The 23,037-nt window shown below is 34.4% G+C and overlaps 1 protein-coding gene across 1 annotated transcript in view; it reads left to right on the forward strand.

The window, feature by feature from the left end:
• The first annotated feature begins 676 nt into the window (after positions 1–676).
• Positions 677–23,037, forward strand: part of LOC135143166 (uncharacterized) — a 103,064-nt gene continuing 80,703 nt past the window's right edge. Inside the window, exon 1 of the mRNA XM_064075031.1 lies at positions 677–905. The gene's annotated coding sequence lies outside the window, so the exon portion shown is untranslated. The remainder of the gene's footprint in view (positions 906–23,037) is intronic.

Genomic DNA, 23,037 nt, shown 5'->3' on the forward strand with positions numbered 1-23,037 from the left:
CTAAAAACAGGTTTAGTTTTTATTGTTTTTATTGCGTGTTTAAAGACACCAGTGCTGATTTTTCCTTTTTTATTAAATATAAATAGTAACAACAAACAAAAAACTCTTAAATAGTTTTCTTTGTACCGTTTGTGCCAAAATGTCTACAAAACCTTCAAAAACGTGAACCATCTTTTAGCGATTTTTAGTTCCTGAGCGTAAGCGTTCTAATATACGGGTCTATAGATTTTTTACTCAGAAATTATGATTATTTTTTAACTTTTGGCGTTTGGGCACGAGAAACTTTTGCCATTTTCAACCATATGCGAAAAGTAGGTAAACTAAAAACAGTCGATGCTAATGGATGTGCTGGGTATTTGTAAACTTTTTTTGTCGTATCGTATAACAAATAACCGTTTTCAAGTTAAACAGTTTTTTTTTTTCTAAGCATTTAACAATAATTAGATCTACACTCGATATTTTCATTTACACACGTTTAAACGTTAGCTTAGACGGATGCATTTTTTGCAAAAACAAACTTTCTGTCGTAGGGCGTTTGGTAGCCCAGTGCAAATTCTTTTTTAAATATACCTGAATACGGCCCTCTCTATTGCAACATGATAGTTTGCCAACGTATCCAACGTCAGCAAGAATGCTGTACACTCCACACTGGGCCCAAGCCACCAGACATTTTAATCGAGTCGTGGCGGTTGTGTGCACGTTTATTATTGTCGTATGAATTGATTACTAATAAATTATATATTTGAACGATACGATATCGTTCTCGACGCGAGGAAGGATGTTTTGGTGCAACAGTTTTAGGTATCTAATTGACTTAACTTAATTATGGACATATAAGTATGTGTACGTGATGTGTGCATTTTTTTTTTTACACCAACTGATACTTTTCTTCTCAGCCGCATAACGTAAGTGAAAATTTTATTTTTTATTTAATTGAAATTTTTTATGAAAGGTCGTGATTAAATTCCAACGAGTCGTGGGCGCGCTTTGTTGAATAATTCTGAATCAAATTTAGGAACGAAGAGGGAAAACTTTTTCCAAAATTGATTTTACCTGGTTTTTGAGATTTAACAACATTACGAAAGTGCCAGACTTGAATATAAATGACTCATAAACTCACTGAAGTCTTCTTCGGAATTGATATCGAATTATAGTTGTAACTTGGTCAGGAGGGCTGATATCGAAGTGAATCAGTCTTATTAACAAATACACAACCTGCAAAAATACAAAGGGGGTGTGAACATACGCGGCGCGTTTTCAAATTTTGGTCGAGTGCAAAACCAATTCAGACATGAAGACATGATACAAATTTTATTCATATGGTTGAAATATTATTCTATGTATTATGTGTCTAAGGTTATTAGTACGAAAAATCCAAAGAAATGAAAAAATGATTGTTCTTCTTGAATAATGTTTGATTGAAATTTAACAACACAAAATAAACGTTTTATTCCATATAGTCTAAACAAAGAAAAGTAAATAACATGCTAAATTATTAATGGTATTCTTTAAAAAAAAGTGTTTCGATGAATGGTCGTTCTGTCTACAAATTGTTTGCTACCAGTTACGAATCATTTTCGTCATTCAGTTTATCAGTTGCTTATAGGGATTCGCAAAAATCGAGACTAATCTCGTTCTCGTCTCGGAATCGCTTAAAATTCGGGACGATACCCGAGACCGATACCAGAAAATAAGCGAGACTCACTTTCGAGACCTTTTGCCGAAACTCTCGGCGAGATCGAGACCAAATGCCGAGGCTCTCGAGTATCGGTTTTATAAAATTATATGTAAATAATTTGAAAAAAACATTTATTTAGTTCTATTCTAATAAAATACAAAACAGAGAAAGATAATTAAAAACGAGTATGTTACGAGTATATAAAAAAATCAAAGCATAATTTTATTTGCATGAGGGCAATGAGCCCAGGAACCAATACACAATTGACTTCGTGCAGTTTCGGCTGTGAGCCGATTTCTTTCTTTCCGCATAATTTGTCCTGCCCTTGAAAATACTCTTTCCACGGGTACGGATGTAGCAGGTATGGCTAGAATATCTTTGGCCATTTTTGCTAAATTAGGGTAAATACTTCTATGAACGTTCTACCATTCTAAAATGTTTATGGTAGGTGCTGGGGCTGGTTCTGTATAATAACGGTTAAGCTCAGTTCTCCAACATTCTGCTGGAGACAAATTAGCAGTGGTGTCGTCAAAAAATGCCAATATACTGCTTAGGGGATTGTTGTCTGTTGATGCCGTTGATTTTGTAGGTTGATGCTTTGGGTAGTCACTGTCCTCATAATGGGGGTAGTATTCCTGCTGAAAAACTTTTTCAAAAAATACCACTGAATAATGTTTCAACTCTTTTCCCCATGCAGTTTGATCGAATTTCCGTAGGTTATGACGCGGATCTAATAATAGAGCGGCACAATAAATCCAGTTAGTTTTTTGATAGTGTTTCAGAATTTTTCTTTTTCCATTTTCACATGCATTATAAAAGCATATGTCGGTTTCGTCAGCAATATTCAATGAATTCATGAATGACTCCAGTCTATCAAGTAGTAAATTAAAGGCTATAACGGTTAGTGATAAGGTAGGATATTGTTCTCCTTCCAAAACCACTGAAAAATTTTTAAAATATTTTAAAACTTCTTTCAATTTGTTCACCCAAATCCATTCATAGGCAGTTAGAGAATAGCGCTTTAAAACGGCATTATTTTCAGAGAGCAGTTGTAAAGCTTCTTTCATACTGTAAGCAACTTCCAGCATTGCCTGCGTACTGTTCCATCTAGTTGATACATCTAAAGGAGGATCCTTATAGGTTATTCTTTTTACTTCACAACAACTTCTAAACTTATTGCATATTTGTTCTGATTTACGTATTTTTTGAAATATTCCACGAATTTTTTCAACAAATGATATTCTATCAGCATCGTTTTCCTCCTCAGAATCTTCTTCATTGTTCTCATCAGCACTATAATCATCTTCATGATCCTCTGTTCGTACCTCTTCTATTTTTAGAGTGTTTAAAATATCTTTCACGCCTAAGTTGCAAATGTGTGCCATACATCGGAAGTGGCTATTTTTTTCGTCAAATCTAATGCTTTCTTGATTCAGAAGTTTTTTCAATTCTGCTATAAACATGTCGTTGGCAGAAGCATTGTCCATGGTGATGCCTTGAATTTTTTCTTTAAGACCGAAAAATTCTATAGATGAGTGAAAGAGTTTTGCAATGTCTAAACCTGTATGTTTTCCATCAGATGGTAAAAAATCTAAAGTTAGAGAACATAATTTCCAGTTGTCATATATGTAATGTGCTGTTATTCCATAATAAGATTTTCTGTTAACAGACGTCCAACCGTCTACAGTAAAAGAAATTTTACTGCTAGTGTCAAGTAAAAGTTGTTTTACATTTTCACGCATTTGTTCGAAATATTTGAGAGTTGTACAACGTAGTTTGTCTTTTTTTGGCATTGATAGATTTGGAGAAATTAATTTGAAATAATTCTGTGTAGCTTCGTCATCAAAAAAGTTATACGGCAAACTTTTTCTTGATGTCCATATAACTGTTTCTTTAACAAAAATGTCTGTTGCATCGGCTGTTTTCACCAGATGCTGAAAAGCAAAAAAATCGTAGTTGTATTTATATAGGTTAGTAATCAGAACTTATTACTTAAAACATGTGATTACGTTATTACGAGTATTATTATATGAAATATGTAAAATCTTTTTTTTTATTTAAGATTTTGAGAGATTTTCAGAGCTTTGAAGCAACCAATGCAGTTAGTTCTGATTTTTTGTTTTACAGTCACATTTTGTGACAATGAAAGACTATTGTTTTACACAACTTCTAAAAAAATGTAATTGTCGTCAGAGGCAGAGGCATTAAGTTTTGCTAAAAAAAATCATAAAACAACCCAAAATTGGGTTTTAATATCCAATTATAGTTCCACAGTAGGACCTTTTTTTTAAAAGAGTCGAGCCCCCAAAGAGTAGCTAATAATTTTATAAGTTGTTGTTGGCGTGGCAATACGGGTTCGTCCAGTTGCATTTTCTTACCAAATTTAATAACATCTTGCCAAAGAATATTATAACCTTCGTTCCTTTTGTTTTTTAAGGTATCAGTAACCTTCTGTGTAAATTTCATCGATCCATTAAAATGCAGTATTACTTTTTGTAAAGATTCAACGTTTGTCAATATAAATATTTTAATGAGGAACAATGTTTCAAAACACTGAAGATTTTTTAAATGAGCATTGGTTTTAGTTCCAACTTCGTTGGCTGCACCGTGTGGGACAAAGCGATTTCAAAGTTCTGGTGTTGGTCCGCTACGTCGTCTTTTTTTATTTTTTCGAACCAAGATAGACGTTTGAGAGACTTGCTTATTAGATTTATTAGTCTTTATTATTTAATCGCATAGTCTTGGGCGGTTAAATTTAAATTGTGAGCCAAGCAGTGTACAAATACCGCACGTGGTTCATCTGCTTGAATTTGAGTTTGTAAACCATGGCGATGACTACTAACATTGCTTACACCATCAGAACCTTGTCCTCTACAGTCTGCTAAAGGCAATTCCGCTCTAATCAGAACATCTTTAACAATTTTATAGAGGTATTCGACTGTAATAGAAAAGGTTTCGTAAAATCCAGTGAAATGTTCATAAACAGACATAGATTCATGGGCAAAGCGCAGATACAAACCTGCTCATGTACATTAATGTCGGTTGTCTCATCTATTATAGTAGCAAAATATTTTTCTTGCTTAATTTGAGAAATGAGTTTTTTTTTTAAACCATAAAACTCATGCTTATACATAATCTCATTGTCATTGTCCTTTGATAACCATTAATATTTTGAGTCCTTACTTAACCACGATTTTAAAACTGGTACGTCTTCAGAGCTGTTTGTAAAAATTTCAATCTTTTTCTATGTGATCCCTAATCGTCAAACCTTGAACTGCCAAATATTGTAGAAGAAATAAACCTAATCAATGCAACCCGCGCTTCTTTCATTTGATTGATTTTTTGTTCGTTAATAAATAGAAGTAACATTAACTCCTTTATTATGTCATGCCAAAACACTCACAGATATCTTCTATATACACTGCGTTTCAAATAAAATGCACCACCTAGAAGGAGTAGGCGTAGAATGTTGAAATTTGGTGGAGAAGACTATTGCACGTAGACAAACATTTGATTAAAATTTCAAAGAAAAAATAAAATGTCTAACACAAGAAATGTTAATAATGTGTTAAAATTCCACGTGCACGAATACAAGACTGTATTCTTCTAGGCATGCTTAAAATGAGATGATCTATTGCCTGCTGGGGTATCTCATTCCAGGCATTTTGAATTTGTTGTAGACATTCTTCCAAAGTCTTTGGAGGATGTGGTAAATTGCGCAGCCTTCTATGCATTAAATCCTAAACATTTTCGATTGTTGATAAATCTGGTGATAGGGCAGGCCAGGGTAAGAAGTTGACGTTATTTTCGTCAAACACTCTTTAAGTTAATATGGCCACATGAGGCCACGCATTATCTTGTTCAAAAGATGTTCTTCGACGGTTCGAGAGATAAGGAAAAAGAAATTGATTTAACACGTTAACGATGTAATGCCGGGCATTTAGCGTGCCTGGAATGAACACTAAGGGAGTACTTCAACAGATGTGTATACCATCCCATATCATTACTCCAGGTGTTAGAGCGATATGACATCTCTGTACAAATTCCAGATTTTACCTTTGACCTCAAGGCCTTCGAACACGTATGCGTCCATCAGAGTGCCACAAACAAGACCTAGACTTGTTCCTAAACATTATGACATTCCACTATTACAGCCATTGCTGCCTGTCTTGGTACCAGTGAAGCCTGGTAGTTTTGTGTTCTTGTGGTAAGGGAAGTTTGCAGTTTGGACGATAAGATCTCAAGCCAAAGGAACGAATTTGGCGGTAGATGGTACTCCTCGGATTCTGTGCCCAATTGCTGTCATCCAGTCCATCCCGACTGATCGTTATGGTTACCAAGGGTACTGAATAACACTTCTTCTTAGCAAATGATCTTCGCGTTCTTGGGTGACTCTGAAACGGTCGGTACCCCTGCGACGCATTTGTAGCTCTTCGTTGTTCCATTCTCGACTTGTTCTTAATATCGTAGAATCCGTTGGGCCGAGTCTTCTGGTGATTTCCCGAAATGGTAAACTAGCCTCATGCATCCCAATCATTCGCCCTCTTTCAATAGGTGTTATCTGTTGAAAATTACCTCGTGTGTGAACTCGTAGCATTTTTGCAAGCACAATAATGACAAATGTCAAGTAAAATTGCAAAAGAATCTTACTCAAGTATCTTTAAAACATAATCAAAAAATTAATAAAAATCGAATAACACTCGGTATATTATCTAAACAAGTAGTAGTTTTTCTTTCAAATTTTAATCAATTGTTTGTCTATATGCAACAGTCTTCTCCACCAAATTTCTACATTCTACGCCTACTCCTTCTAGGTGGTGCATTTTATATGAAACGCAGTGTATTTGCCAAGAAGAAAATCTTTCTACACAGAAACATTTATTAGAGTGTTTATAAGATAAAAAAATAAATATAATAAGACCTGAAAAATGTGGTGGGATGGTACGCACCCCACCTATTTTTTCGTCGGATGAACTCTCTGCGATGCCCCCACGTACTTGCCGCCAATGCGCGTGAGTCTTCTAATTTGGTAATACTTATTACAGCGAGTCCCTGTGTTTTTAATTTATCATCAATTAACAAGTTCGGTGCCATTTTGTTGTCAGAATATGACTTATTAATTTACAATTATTTCTTCAATAAACTCTGCTCTTTAGGATGAATTCATAACAATCCACATTGTCCGGTGTGCAATCAGGGGAATGTAAATTGCAGCGAAACTAATCCACTAATCTTCCACAGCCCATTTTGTTATTTTTTTACTTCCCGAGAGTAAGCAAAGGAAGTATTTTAATCGAGTCCGTCGGCCGACTCTCTACTTTCATGACCCCTAGAAGACGAAGAAATAGGGCTCCCATTTACGTCTGTCTGTCCGTCCATCTGTCTGCCGTCCCAGATTTTTATTAGACAGATAATCTTCGAAAGTACTGGACCGATTGTTGTGAAATTTTGTACTTATATTAGGAATATCATGGTAAAACGCTAACAAAAATTTGTCTAATCATCCCCACCACTAATGCGATGACGTCACTTCAAAATTCTACATAGTACATGGGTTTTAAATTGTATAAAATAACATAGTCCTACACATGTAGTTTCCGACATCGAATTGAGTATTTACCCGAAACGTCCAGATTTTTGGAAAAAAAATCAAAATTATAAAACAATATTTTGCAATTTAATTTTAAATCTGCTAACCCGAATGCTTTGAAATGTTGCAGATGTTTTAAGGCTGTAAAGCTGTACAAAATATGATGAGTCTGTACTTGTGATTTATCACTCCATTCATATTTTTTTAATTTTCATATACAGGTTGACTCAAAAAAATTAATGAATGCGTAAATTTATTTTATTGATTTACTCAGCAACTACAAAACCGAATGCTTTGAAATCTTGAAGATGTTTTAAAGTTATCATAAGCATGGTAAGTTTCTGATCAAAATGTATTTGCTCATCCCCCCTAAAAAATTTATGACGTCACCACAAAATTTTGCTGAATAAATCCCATCTAAAATGTACAAAATATGATGAGTCTCTTCTTGTGATTTATGATTCCGTTCATATTTTTTCGATTTGCATATACAGGGTGACCCCAAAAAATAATGAATTCGTAAATGTATTTTATTGATTTAATCAAGAACTACAGAACCGAATGTTTTGAAATCTTGTAAATGTGTTAAGGTTATAAAGAGCATAATAAATTTTTAGTCAAAATATATTTGCTTATCTTCTCCAAAAACTGATGACGTCAGCTCAAAAGTTTGCCGAATAAATCCTATCTAGAATATACAAAATATGATGAGTCTGTACTTGTAATTTATCATCCCATTCATATTTTTTTAATTTGCATATACCGGGTGATTAAAAAAAAAATGACTGCGTAAATTTATTTTATTGATTTATTCAGGAACTACAAAACCGAATGCTTTGAAATCTACTTTGAAAAAAAAACATAATAGGCATGCAGTCGTCACCTTTCCGACAGTGAGGGAAGTACTGTCTAAACTCTTTAGACCAATTTTTTTATTTATTAATTGCATCACGGACTTGTATTTCACTTACTGTTTCAAATGAAAAAAAAATGTTTGAAGCATTGACTAATGAACACATACGATTAATACATAGTATCTACATTAGGATTAGGCAAGGAGTTTACAATGCCTTTGGCAATCAGGGCCGCCGTAAGCGGGGGTGCAAGGCGTGCACCGCACGCGGGCGCTGCCAAAGGGGAGCGGCAAATTGGCACGCAAAGCAGCACTTTTCAAAATTCCCAAAATAATATAAAAAAATGTAGGGGAACGAGGGGCTTGTTGTAACAGTTTTTAGGAAAGCGAATATAATTTGGTATCTATTAGCTGTTTGACCATTATAAAAGTATCTATCGGTAGTCTAACTATTCCCCTATTGGACTGAACAGGCAAAAGGTCAAAATTGTTCATCTTCACTTCACACCAGGCATTTTCTTAAAAAAAGTGCATTGTTACAACTTGCCCCGTGGTTGGGGCTAGTTGTAACAGCCATCATACAGGTAGTACCAGTAAAAATAAAGCTGATGTTGATACATATTTAGACTTTATTTTTGAAAAATCAACACAACACTTCATTATATACAATTTTTTTTCAGTAAAACTGAAATAAACTTTTAGAAAAAGAGTTAACATTAAAAATTTGAGTGTTGTCTTCCTTTTTCTTAATATATCTGGAAAGCGATATATGGCATAGGTCAAAATTTTGGCTCGCTTTTCGTATGCTAGGTATGAGATTTGTAGAAGTGAATTTGGGATAAGTTGAAACATGTTACAACTTGCATCAAAGCTATTGTTACAACATGCCCCGTAGCACAATTTTCTACATTTAATTACATTTCGTCAAAATTATGTGGCTTTGCGTCAAAATGTGTAAGGAATATCAAAGCTGAGTAATTTTTGAGCTACATGCAAAACTAAAAGTTTTAAATTAATTAATAACTGATACGAAAAACCAAATTTTACTAAAGCAATATTTTACATTACTTGGCCAAAACGAGACACGTGCACACATCCACTTACTGCGCTGGCTCAAGGAACAGTGGTTGTGATGACATGATGACTTATGGTGCAAGAATTAAATTCAGTAAAATACCTGACGTTAAAGAGTTTAAATTGTGGGTAAAAATTTAGTGTTACAACTTACCCCTGTTACAACAAGCCCCTAGTTCCCCTACAACTCGAAAAAAGGGTTTATTGAGACTTTGGGAGAAAGCAAAGAAAGAAATATTGTTTAGGTCATCCAGTCATCGATAAATCAATAAACATCTGTTTTTTATAGTACATGGTGAACAAACTTGTAGATCGGTAAAGCATAAAGGAATAAGTTTCCAGAATTGCGGATGTTGTTTGTCGGAACGTCAAGGGGGATGTTAGCAATAAATTAAATTATTTTAGTAATTCACAGAAAGGTATTAAAGAACATTGCTCCAAAAATTAGTTGGTGTCCGAGCTGGCAAATGCAACAAAGTTGTTATTTGCACTTGTAGTTTGGACGATAAATTTATTTTATTTATACGTATCACATTTGCAAAATCTTTGATGATTTGCTGGAAATATCCGAAGATACTTCTTCATGGTAGTTATTTGTTCAACGATAATTTGATTTGATAAGTATTCTGAATCAATCAACATCTTAACTAAAATGATGAATCCTAATATCAACATCAAAGTATATATCAATTTACTTAAAGATGTAATAGGTTACTTTACCAACTATCGTTCAAATGAAAGTTTTGCTAATATTATACCTGAAGCAGACAAACTTGCCTATGAAATTAATGTTCAACCATTTTTTCCGCCAATCCAAACCGTGTGTCCAAGAAGTAATATTATAGTTAATATTATTTCACAAATGAAAGAATTGGAAGACTATATTTTGTAATTAATGTTCATGTAATTGGAAGAAAACCGAAACATTTTGATCACGAGCAGAATTACGAAGTTGTAGATCCAAAAATTAATTTTAAAATAATTTTTTTGCCGAATTCTGAACCAAACTTTGTCTTCAGTCCGCAGAAGAAGACATGTTAAAAAACTGTAAAGATTTACATTTAAAACTTGCAGTTGATTCCCTTGGTGAGGTCGACATTGCCGTATTTAATAAGATTAAAGCTTTAAAACTGCACTCTTCAGCTATACCGTTAGAAGATCCCCAACAAATTTTACGTATTGGTGTGAAAACAATTTAATCTCAACTTTTCCGATACATCAATAGCATTAAGAACTTTGCTTACACCACCAGTCTCGGTTGCATCTGGCCAGCGATCCTTTTCAAAATTGAAAATAATAAAAAATTATCTCAGATCAACCATGAGTCAAGGCAGGCTAAGTAACTTATCTATTGTTGCAATTGAACAAGAACTGTTAGACAATTTGGACATAAAAAATAGTTGCAGAATTTCCCAGTATGAAATCTAGAAACATTCATTTGGTTTAGTAAAAAATATTTAATTATATTATTTGTATGCTTTAGGTTTTTTCGTTTCTTTTTTTTTGTATTCAGTCATACTATATGGATACATATGTATTTATGTTTTTTATTAACAAAATAGATTTGTGTTCGATAAAGGTATTTGTTTGTTTATTTTATACGAAATAAATTTTAATTTTATCGTTTTAAAGACTGGCCTTTAATTTTCCACTGATTTTAATACAATTTTTACTTAAAAAAATCTTGTCTATATTGAAGAGGGGCGCTGAATTCAAACTTGCACTCGGGCGCCAAAAGTTCTAGCGGCGGCCCTGTTGGCAATATTTACAAAAAATGTATTATACTCGGATGGCGTTATCTTGGATGTTTCATGAATCTTACGTTGTTCGTTTCTATTTATCAGGGACCACATTGCTTTTGTATTGTTACAATTATTTCTAATAAAATTATCATTAGCATTAGTTCTAGCTTGCTTGATACCAGCATCGTATTGAGGTCTGTAGTTATTATATACATTTTTTAGATGCAATGTTCCATATGTATTGTGCAAATTATATAAAAAATGAAGTGTTTCTCTCATATTTTTTAACTCAGGGGTAAACCAGACTATATTATGAACTTTGCATCTATTACAAATTATTTTCTTTGTAGGAAAGGCTAAATTGAAGTTGTTTAAAATTATGTCGAAAAACATGTCAAACAAGACATTTACATCAAGATTTAATGTGATAAAATTCCAGTCAATATGATACAGTAATTTAAAAAAATCATTTTTTCCTCGTTGAGTTATTGGCTTAACAAATTTAAATGGATACGAGTCATCATAAACATTTTCTATAAGACATATTTTTACAGAGATAGCTGTGTGATCAGACCTAGAAATATTAATAGGTGTAACAGTTAATAAGTTGACATTTATAACTATTAGTGAATACATTATCAATAGTATTATTCATGTGTGTTTTGAAATTAACTAGTGGATGGAAACCGTAACTTTTTAACAAATCAGTAAAAAAGCTATTTACAATAATTGACTTTAAATCTAAGTATGTAATATTAGGAGGAGACTTTAATTTACATTTTGGTACTTCTGATACTAATATGTTATATGCTGATTTTAATTACTCGATTTCGACTTTAAGCCCTTCAATTTCCGTTTTCATTGATGTGTTTTCATTTTTTAGTATGTCCACTATTTGCAAGTACATGCGATCACTTTGAGTTAATTCTGATTTATGTTCCTCACACATCACATTTTCAAGAATAACACTGAAGTTTTTACCACGGTTTACTAGAACCTGGAGACAACTTCTATGATATACATCTTCACATTTTATTCACTTTATATAAATAAGTATTTGTCACTTTTACTTTTTGTTTGCACTTTTTACAAACTTTTTCGCCCATATTTACTAGAGCTATGCTAGGATGCGTCATGCCGACGGCGCGCTCTAACTCTGGTAGATCTCAGTATACAGGGTTAGTCACGAGAAAATTACTTCTGAAAATAAATTATTTTTACTCAACCCAAAATACAAATACCGTGTACCACTTGATACTTGATACTAACTGAATTTAAAATGTAATGCTTAATCCATGATTTCTTTGAGTTTGGCAATGTTAGTTTGACAATTGTGGAAAAGGAGGTTACGCGAGTGTCCATGGTGGTACCCCAGCCAGTCGGTGATCTCCGCTGGCGCCGCTAATAAATTTGTCAGGGCTTGCTTCGAATGCCTCTTGATCTTTTGCAACCAATTAATCTCGAGAAAATTATTTCTAAAAATTCCTTTTACGACATTTTATTCAAATGTTACAACATCCACTCAAAAAAGTAAATAAATAATTTAACTAGTACAACTGTTGAAAATGTTGGTCATTTTGAGAGGATGCTACGGTTTTTTTGTAAATGGATGCTCGAAGAGCCACAGAGGCGATTTGCACTTCGAAGGAGCTCTAGGTGACGCAGTGATGGCGAATTAATACATGCACATTAGCGGGAACAATATTGGTAGAGAACTCAGTGCTTCAGTAATGCGCAGATTGATCTGAGCGTACGTCGTCGATCCAATGGGGTTCTAGAGCGGAGTAAACGATGAAAAAAAAAAATTTTTTTAAATTAACCAACGTCAAAGTGACACTGGCAAAGTCAAAGCAATCATGGATTAGGCATTTCATTTTAAATTTAGATAATATCAAGTGGTACAGGGTATTAGCATTTTGGGTTGCGTAAAAATAATTTTCAGAAGTAATTTTCTCGTGACTAATCCTGTATTTCATTAAATGATTTCGACTCTTATTCTTATTTTTCTTTTTAAAAAAGCAATCAGTTTTGCATAACTTTCTATTCTGATATTGTGTTTAATATTAAGCGTTGCCTTCAACATAGAAAATAAGGACCATAGTGAAGCAGAATTATTTGTTTTTGACTTTCAGTCAAAGTATGCAAGTAAAACATATTGATTGTAAACGTTTTCACTATTATTGTCTTAACACCACTTCTGGAACTCATCGTATGCTTTCCAGTAACGGGGACCAGATTTTGCAGGTAATAAGTTGTCAATTACGCTTTCAGCGGTTTCTTTTATGTGAGCAGGAGTTTCCATTACTTATTATTAATAGTTTTCAAGGAAATGATATAAGGATGTCAAAATTATGAATCTTAAACTTCATGAATGAATTTTAAATTCGAAAATCTTGTCTGCATTGGATTAGTGGTACCAACCAAAAAAAAAAAAAATCCTACAGCCTCTTTTGATGGAGTAATTTTTAAATATTTTGAGCAAATTAAATTTATGTCGGCATGAAAAATTTTGTATTTTGCGAGTGCTCGTGTTGCTCCGCCTCGGCTTCGCAATATCCACTCACACTCGCAAAAAGTCATTTTCTGGACTTGTGATCCAAATAACTATTGTACGCGTCTGTCATTTTTCATAGCGTTTGTCTTACTCAATTGCGGGAAAAAAATCATCTTTTGGAAGTCTAGGCAATCAAACGTGACGTTTAAAATAGTTACATTTATTTTTCCAGTTGGCATTACTGCATCAATGTCAGTTGTGTCAAATGTGTTTGGAATTTGCAGGGAATTTCCAAGAGGAATTGTTTAGTGTGGTGTTTAGGTCGTTGTGGGGTGGTGTGCTAATTATTGACGTCCGAAAATATGTTTGAGAGCAAGAGAGTGCATTGTTATGCTAAAGAAAAAATTAAAATAAAATTTGGGCAACGACAAGGCGTGTGACGCATTAATTGATTAATTGAATGTGCGTGAACGTATTAATTCTTACTTCAGAGCATTCTTGCACCAAGTTATCTTCACAACATCGCTGAAATATTTCATACTCCCGCCAATATTTTTGTGAAAATTTTGACGGTAATAAGCTGTTTACAGCGTCTTGTGTAGCTTGTTTAATATGCGCGGGTGGTTCCATTTCTTATCAAAATTTTCACAAAATCACAATTCACAGTTTAGGTATATGAAATTATGACATTTCAATTTTTAATCGTCAATTGTTCAATTTGAATCATTGAACATCGCGCAGCGCTACCAATCTATTTTCTAAATAATAAAATTTTCCTAAAAATGTTGTCTGGAAAAATTTTTGCAAATGCTCGTAAATTGCAAGCCCCGCCCTTCGGTCTCGGCTTCCAACAATTTCCTCGCATCTCCAAAACTGCATTTTCCAGCCTTGTTAAACGAATAACTATTTTACTGGTATTGAATGTATTTTTGTATTTATTTCCGTCACACAATTTCGTCTATTAATTGGTAATACAACCTGCTTTATATCTTCATATTTTACTCATCAATCAAATTGTGTTTTCCCATTTCAAAAGGTCACGAGCCGCCACTGGATTTTAGTTGAATTCCTCGGGGGTGATTTCCCTGTATGATTTATTAGAATGACTAATAATTTCAGTTGGACTAGCACAACTGATACCTATCTTGTTAAAACATGGAACTAGAGCAACTTTATAAAGTTTGATTCGCATTTTGTTTTTGAAAGTAATGGTTCTACAAGGCTTTAAAAACCCCAACATCCAGAGGTTAGTAAGATGTTAGTGTGGCGACCTATGTGTTTAACCCCACTTGCGGAAAAATCGTACTTTCGCGCTATTTCTCACTAACACCTGGTTGCTAAGCTTAAGCACATATGCGAAACACAATGAATGCTAGACAGCCCGATGGAATGGGCTGTACTGATGGGATCCAACAAGATCGAAACTGCAGTCGACAGCTTCCCAACGGGTTATCTATCTATCTACCCTCCGGTGTGATCCTCACTCATACTTTCTTTCACAGGCATTCCTCTCCTATCGCTCTCTAACGCCCATCTCTTTACAGGTGAACCGTACTGATACACCCAAGTTTCATCCAAGTAGACAAATGTCACATTTTCCTCCATTAACTGTAAATATCGCCTCAAAAATTTTATTTTTAAAGCTTGTAGCCGCGCCCCCTCGCCAATTATTTTTCTGTTGTTAATTTTCTTAAATCTGAATCCCATGGATTTTAATAGTCGACGTAAAGAATTTAAACTTGCTGTATATTCCAGATATTCTTTCGCAAAAATAAACAAATACCGAAGAGTAAAAAAACTATTTTTTTTATTTTTGTCAAATATATGGTAGGTTAGATCTTCTTTAAATTCCAAATTTGAGTACCACTGTAATTTTGTTTTGGTTTCCACTTTGCTTCTTGTAACAATTCTCCAGATTGGTGTTGGGTTATAATTTTGTGAGCTTGATTTTGGAAACACCATGGAAAGGATAGGAATTGACCCTTTTCCTGTAAGATCGTAAAACTTCCATAGTGACTTTCCGTGCGCACGCATCTTCAAAACCACGTTGGAAATAGTATCCAGCACTCCGGTAGCAGAGCAAACGCCTGTGACAACAAACCGCTTTGACAGAATGCAACCGGCTACACATGCGTAATCTGTCGCTCATTGGTTAATTTTAACTCGGCGCTCCAAAAATCTGACTTCGCCTGCGCGATGTTGTCTCACTCTGTATCATTGGAATTTATATAATGTCTACTCACTTTGCTTACAGGAAAAGGGTCAATTAATGATAAGTTTACAGAGAAAATTTGTGGAGTGTTTGAATTTTATGAGGGACCTTTAGTTGTATTGTGTAGGATATAGAGAGTGAGTATAAAACTTGAAAATAGAATGTTATACTAAAAAGCGAGATATGCACTTTCAACTCGAGGTAGTTAACACTTTAACTGCCGTCTGCGTCTTTTCGACGCACACGGCTCGGGTCTAATCCGCCGTGTGTGTCGAATCGACGCACAGGAACTCAATGCAATTGTAGCTCTGTGTGTCTGAAACGCGCACAATTCTCGGTGGTTTAAATGCATCACTCGCCTCCTCTGGCGTCGTGCAACATTCCCAAAAAATGGCTTACGAAAAAATTATGTTTCGGTAGATAACACTGGTCAACAAAATTTAATTTTTTCTCTCTAACTTTGACATAATTGTAATGTTTTCGTTTAATTTGTCTCTGTGTTTGTAACAAAGAGCATAAATCTTATAACTTAGCTCAATTAAAGAAAATATGCATATTTGATGTTAGAAACACAAAATCAGGTAAAACAATTTAATTTTTGTATCTTTAACGGCAAAAAATGTAGTATTAACAAAAGAACAACCATAAATAAGAAAAAAACAACGAATGTAGTTTAAAAAACGAAAAAAACAAATGAAACAGCGAAGACCGACGTTTTTTCGGTTGCCTCCTATAGATTTTATTGGAGATCTCTCGCTTGATGGTCCCGCAGTATTCTGCGAGCATTTAGGTGTTCCATTGATCTTGGTAACGTTTTTCTATCGACAAAATGCCTAGATGGATGTGTTCTCTATGATGGTCACTCATGTCGTCACAATTTTTGGGAAAAAAATCAAAGTGCGAGTGTATAAAATGCACTTTTAAGAATATGTTAATTTTAAATTTTTTATATGATGAGAACATGTCTTCTACTTACTAAAAGTAGTTTTCTTATTGTTTCCCAAGAAGTTTGTAGCAATTTGATTACAAAAAAATACATCTTATAGAAAGTTTCCTATTACTTAATAGTACGATTTTTGTATTTTTCAAGAATAATATTTTAAGATTACTTTTAAATGAGAGCTAAGTTTTGGTTTAGCCCTTTATAATATCATTTAAAATTGCTAATTAAATAATAATTGACTGCTATAATAAAAGTTAGAACTTAGCTGTTGACCAGTGTAATTAATGGTATGGAATAGAAAGTATTAGCAAAATCAAAATAACTAATTTATTACGTCAAAAAAACATTAATTTGAAATTTTATGAATAACATAAAAACATTCCTTGCACATATGCGGTTTTTCCGGGCATCCCGCACAAACATATCGCACTGTCTTCGCTTTTTTCATAGCAAAGGTTCTGCCTAGACTTGAAAATTTTTTATAACAGCTCTTACATCTGCTGCGTACGATTTTAATGTTTACATTTGCAAGAACGAGTTTGTGATTGCTTGTTTCAGTGCGTAATGGTGTAATGTTTTTTGTAGAGTACAGTAATAATTGCAAACATAAATTTTCTCTAAATTTTGTAACTGATCTTTTTTTGTCGTTTATTTTATTATATAAATAAAGAGCATTGACTACCGTCGTGCCAAGTAGAACCTCCACTCCTATTTTTCGGTACCATTTCATAGCTTTCCGCACCGAAGAAGAATAAGAAGCTCTCTGGTCGGAAACGTCAATAAAAGATTTGGCGGCATTATAATCGACTATTGCCGTTGGTTTTTTTTGAGAACCGTCTCGTCTCAAAACGTCAGTCATTTCAGTGCTATGTTTTGTTGTTAGTATCAAGACGTCTCGCTTATCTTTCCACTTGAACACTGTTATACCCTCATCGCTTTCTAATCCAAAAATTGATCCTCGTTTCAAAGAAATTGAGGTTACTTTTTTGGGGTTACACTTGCGGTTACTTCTCAGGGTTCCTACAAGATGTGTCGATTGGGACAGCAGCTTTCTAGTTAAACCTACACTGGTGTACCAATAATCCGTATATAAAGTTCGGCCAGCATTTAGAAGTGAATTCGTTAGTTCCATAACTACTCGATCTGCAACAGGACCCTCATCATTCAGTTCTTCCTTACCGCAATATATTTTCATGTTATGTGTATATCCGCCAGTCACACAGAGCTTAAAAGTTTTTATACCAAATTTGTGTCTTTTTCCTTTGATATATTGCCTAAACTTTAGGCGTCCTCTAAAAGGAATCATAGTCTCATCAATGCAAATCTTATCTCCTGGTACAAGAGCTAGTTGGTATTTGGAGACTAAATATTTGACTAGGTATTGAATTTTATGTAGGCGATTTCCTGGGGGACAATCTTCATTATTTGTGAAATACCACATTCTTAGCAATAGTTCAAATCGATTACGAGACATGTACTTTGACGCTCCACTGTTGTACAGAGGTAATCGGCTCCAGTAATAAGATAACGATGGTTTTTTGTCTAAACCCATCCAAAGCAATATTCCAAGAAAAACGTGCATTTCTTCAATATTTGTTTCAGTCCAATCATTTAGTCGTGAATGTGTTATGATTGACTCATTGGTAATTTTTTCTTTAATTTGTTGTTCGGCATACCGGTTGGTTTCTCGAACCATTTGAAGAATTATTTCATTATCCACAAAAAACTTGAAAATGTCTAATTCACTTTTTCCTCTCAAATCATCATTTACGGCATTAGGAATTCCACTGTCACTCACAAAATTTAGAATTTTCAAATTTTTTCTTGAACATTTTCTCCACGTCACGTTCGAGCTATCAACAAATTCTACCTCACTGATAGGATCGTTTTCAGTTTGAATGTCCAAATAATCCGAACCATCTTCGGAACTATCACTACTTGAAGAAATAGTTCTATGTGTCTTCAGATTTTTTCCTCGGTCTGCATTTATAGGAATAAATAAAAATGAGATATGATTGGATGAAAAACTTTATCTTTTTTTATTTTTTTTTATGTCGAAGGTCCGCCGGTTTCAACTTCAGAGTCATATTCTGTTTGAGATGGATCGTAATTTTTATCTACATCCGAGTCGTCATATCTGAGAACGGATCAACATCATCATCGCTCATGTCTAGGACTTCATCTGCCAATTTTTGAAGGAATTCTTGTTCTTTTTCGTACGACATTTTTACAACACAACCACTGGTATCAGTTGCACAAACGAAATAAGCACTGACTACAAAATTTGCATGTACCTTCAATATCAGAATGCAACTTGCAAAATCTTACAAGAACTTGAAAGCTGTCGATGCATCACAGTGACGTAATCGTGATGCACGCCACGCCGTGTGTGACAAATTGTCACACATGTCTTTTTCGATTAATTTGATTGATTTTTTTGCTTTTTTCATCAAAATATGTCAAAGCTAGACTAGAGAGAATTTATTTTTTCGCATTTCATTCAGTAATACACTAGATTTATGCACTTCAAATCGTACAGTAAAAACTCATTTTACTGAATAGCCAACCATTACTGCATAGCAACCATTACTGCATAGCTACCATTACTGCATAGCAACCATTACTGCATAGCAACGTCAAATTCATTAAAACAATGACACAATATTATTTTTATTTCACTTACTCCCATTATAGAAATTAAAAATACAATTGTTTAAATTCGAAAAAGTTAAACCCCCCGATCTCACTATATCAATATGTTCCTGTCGCAAGTTGTCTTGGTTCACCACAATTCCTGTATTGTTTTCTTTTGACGTTCCCGGTACCCCGCTAAATATCCTCTTCGATGTTTTTATCTTATTGCCAATGCTTTCCTCAACATGTTTTTCAGCCACACTACTTGATTCCCATCCCCCATGCCTTGTGAGCGTTTGAATCGGCTCCACTATCCGCAAGAAACATTGCAGATGTTCTTCTGAACGAATGTCCGGTGTAGCCAACAGCATCAGGGAGTTTCAAGTATTCGGCAATCTTTTGCGGCATTTTAGCAAAACTATGGATACCCACTGGTTGCACTGTGCATTTTCCATTAAGGTAAAAGAGGAAAAATCGATTGTGCTTGACTCCTTTCGGTCTTAGTTGCAAATATTTCTTGTAAATCTCATATCCGTTACACTCTGATCCCATAGCAAACATTCGTTTCTTCTTTGTTTTGGTATCGTGTAAAGTTACGACCAACATACTTCCGGTGTCTTCTATGTCTTCTACTGTCAAATTACATAATTCGCCACGTCGACATGCACCATTTAGCGCAAAAACTAGCACCACTTTGATTAACAAGAAAGTTTCATCTGGTGCATCATTCAAAAATTTTGTGACGTTCTCTATGGTCAAAACTTTTGACTTTTTTGGCAAATAAGTATCGTTTTGACGTTTCAGGAAAGCAATTAGCTTCTTGTGTTGTGATATATCAATATTTTCATTGATTTGGATGGTACTTTTTAACATTGAGTATGTAGACCATAAGCTGGATGCCTTAAGGACTTTTGCCTAAACCAATTAATGAAGAAACATGATTACTGATATTAAATACCTTACCTTTTCATAAAAATACGCCAGCATCACATTTTCGTCAAGGTTCTTCACTTTTTTCGCTTCCCGCCACTGACAAAATACTCCATACGTCTTCTCGTATTTTTCCTTTGATTTCGCAGGGAGCAGACTCGTGCAAGCTTCGCGGGCAGCATTCAAAATATCCTCACTTACGGGAATATTCCGTGAATCCATTTCTGATTTAGTTTAAAATTGTTTGACTGTTGTTGTATGCGAAAAACAAGTTCTGCTTGGCTGCTACGTTATTGAAAAGCGTTACCTACTATTATTTTTTATTCGTACTTGACTTTTACATAATATTTAAAATCATTAACGCAAATAATATCTGGTTATGAATTGCGAAAAAATAGTATACGCGCCTCGATAGAAAAGTCTTTTCACAACTCGTATGGTTTTTAAGTCGCTTCGCTCACTCGTACTCAAACGAACCATACTCGTTTGGTAAAACTTCACTTTTCTATACATGGCACGTAATGTACTATTATAAAAAAAATTACATGGCGCAGAATGAAGTTCGAGCAGGTACTGCCGGCAGTTAAAGTGTTAAAATTGAAAGTCTTTCGACAGGCCGCCATGTAGTAATAACATGAAAAAAGTTCCGAATGTCGAAACGCTATTCTCATAGTATAGTATTCTCTTTCCATGGTATAAGAATAACTGAATACTGAAAAGATTTTTACAAGCTTGAATTCAGGTTCTCGGGAGGAGGCTTGGGGATAAGCAAGTTTCAATTCATTGTGGCAGTTGGCAAGTGCCATTTTCATCTACTTATTTAACAGAACATGCCGTGTTGGTACACATACTCAAACCCTTGGTCGTACTTTCTTTTCCTAATGTTTGCAATCCAATTTTCGGGATTTCTCGAACGTTTCCGACAATTTTTTTTACTCGTAATTTCATTATTTGCAATAGCAACATCAGTTCTGAAAAATAAATAATTTTATAAATAAATATTACATTATGAAAAGAAGGGCCAAGAACTTACTGTATTTCTTCGATTTCTATTAATTCATTTGGTTTATCATAATTACCATCTTTGACAGAATCATCACTAAAGTCGAAACTAGATTCACACATTGCAATATAATTGATTTAATATTATGATGTGTTATCAGGTTATCACAAAAGTAAAGTTAATTTTAATGTAAAACCCTTTTTTGTCTCCGGTTGTTTACCTGCAAAGGAGAAATTTGTGCGTTGCAGTGTTTGTCGTTTCTTCTCTAATCTTTTCGATGAATTCATTGCCTCTGTTCTTTTCATAGAATTTTGTTGCGAGGTTTCTCACATAGGTCCTGATGGGCGGAACGTTAGCTTCTTCTTGTAGGTCTTTGATTCTTCTGAATTTAGACGCATTCAGCGCTCGCCGTAGACATTCTTGTTAATTAAAAAAAAAGTCTAAACTAGACTTTATTCACACTGTTCGCGACTTCACGCTGAATAATAATCACAAGATAGTTGTATTGCGAAAAAACGTATTATCTATTGAATTGTACAACAAGAAAATGTAAAATAAACATCTGTAGGTAAGAACTAAACCACATTATTTACTGTCATGTCTCCGGCATTCAAGTTTTGAATCGACGGCTCCCAAGTACATTTTGTTGTGGACGGTAGAGGATTATCAAGTGATGATCTTGAAGAAGATCCAGTAGTTAACTGCTCAGCTATAGCAGTCTTATCCTGGAGGGAGTGTTCAATATAAGAAATAAGCCAAGGACGTCGTTTCCGAAAATTCGCGGATTTCATTTTCTTCGTACCACTTGATGAATTTTGGATATTCGGCCTCATATCGACCCGCGGATTTTGCAGTTGCTTTATTTGCAATTTGCTGAATACGTGCAGGAATTTCCATTTCAACTTTGAAATTCAAAATCTAGCCCGGACAAATTGACAGATTGGTATTTGACCTATTTGGTGATAAATTCAATGCAACATAATTTCGGTTCAGTAATATTTATTCTTTTAACGATTGAAAAATATTATTTTTTCAAAAAGGCAGCCCAAAAAATATTGTATAATACTCGTGTGAAAACTCCATTGCATTACTCATTTACATACAGCGCTCGACTGGTCGACTGCATCTCGCACCGTATTCCCCTTCGTAATGCAATGGACCGTTTTCAACACCTGTAACATAATAGTTATATATTCTTCAAGGGAATGACCGCTCAATTTTTGAAATCCACGGGAATCCCCAGCAAATTAGCCCTCGAAAACGACGGCTATAGATCCCACCGGTCCTAAAAGGCGTAAGCAAACAACAGAAACAAAAAAAAAATCCGATAAATGCCATTCGAGGGTACACGTGACAAATGAGCCAACGGATGTATGGCGCCGATTGCCCTTGGTAGATAAGATACGGGCAAGCGACAGCAGACGCTGTGTCGTGCAGTTTATACGTGAGCAGAGGGAGAAAAACAAAGAGGACATTAAATGCGAACTTTTTCCGATTAGAGGTGAGAGCCGAACGATAAAGGAGTTCCGAAAAGGGGACGTGGACAAGGTGGGAGATGATCAAAAAAATTAAACAACAAACAAAGGTTCCCTAACCTGCCAAATCTAATACCATCACCCAACGTACCAAAGCACCCTGTATTAAAAACTCCCTCTAATCTAATCAAGGGATTATTTATTACCAAAAGTCATAGTCACTTAATATATTTTTTATTTCATACTGCATCGTAACACCCATGTTTAAATTTATGATTTGAGTCCGAAAAATGACACTACAGTATCATGTCCGGTAAAAACCTTCATTGGACTCAAATGAAATAAATCAATAATTAAAACTATTTATTAAAAAAAAAAATTACTGGTTATACTCTTTATGGTATCTTTC

The sequence above is a fragment of the Zophobas morio genome, unplaced genomic scaffold, assembly GCF_036711695.1.
Source record: "Zophobas morio isolate AGI-343-1 ecotype UQ-CSIRO unplaced genomic scaffold, CSIRO_AGI_Zmor_V1 ptg000058l, whole genome shotgun sequence".
Lineage (NCBI taxonomy): Eukaryota > Metazoa > Arthropoda > Insecta > Coleoptera > Tenebrionidae > Zophobas > Zophobas morio.